Raw genomic sequence first — 952 nt, 5'->3', positions numbered from 1 at the left:
TCATACAGCACACAAGACTAGTTCCAGATTATGCATCACAAGTGACTTTCAAAATGTCAACATGCAGCAGAATATTGTAATATCACAGTGAATTTGTAAAATTACAGTCGGAACGCCCATGAAAAATGAGGTCTACTGCTATGTAGGTTGCCCGATCAGAGGTGAGTGGCTTAGGAAATCTCTGTGTGGGTCAAAAGGTCCGCAAATACTTTAGTGGGGACAATATTTACTCGTATCACAGTTGTCAACTGCCTGATAAACAAAATGAGGACTGCTCATAAGGTTTCGAGCTCAAGATGAAACCCAGAGGCATGCAATATGCCTACGATAAGCAAACCATATTATCTGAATTTTAGGTGACAAAAATGCTTGCCCTTTACAAAAACATACCTTTTTCACAAATTATGAGATCGATGATGCTGTCAGGCCGAAAACATAATCGGTTGCACTGATAATGAGATCATACTGCACAAACCACGCAGTTTTCGTACAAAGTATTTCACCTGGCAATAAACCAGATAAGCAAGGCTCATAAATTCACTGATTCCGTAGTGAAATTAGGGTCCCGCGCATGTTCTTTTTTCCGCAAGACTTTCTCGCCTAGAACACGTGTCGGGCGAGAGTGTTTACCCTACGAGAAATGCTAAGACACTCAGTAAATAGGGTTTTAAGTGCAATTAGTAACCGCGTGTTAGGGAACAGTGTGAAAGCCTGAAAAAAGATTTGAGCTCACACAAGATCCATTAGTAGTAGAAAGGATGAAAATGTTCTAGCCAGCAGGATATGCAACCGTAAAACTTTCTGGTTTTCAAGGTGAAGCAGCTGCTTTGGTGTGTCAGTTTGCGCATGTGCGTGTCCGTTCGTCGTACCACCATCGATCTGGCATGTGACTTGAGTGGCTGATTGGATGTGTCCGATTGGTTGGTTCGCGTGAGCGCTGTGGGTTGACTGG

This window comes from Opisthorchis viverrini (genome assembly GCF_000715545.1).
Source record: "Opisthorchis viverrini unplaced genomic scaffold opera_v5_154, whole genome shotgun sequence".
NCBI lineage: Eukaryota > Metazoa > Platyhelminthes > Trematoda > Opisthorchiida > Opisthorchiidae > Opisthorchis > Opisthorchis viverrini.
Note: the sequence above shows the minus strand (reverse complement) of the source record.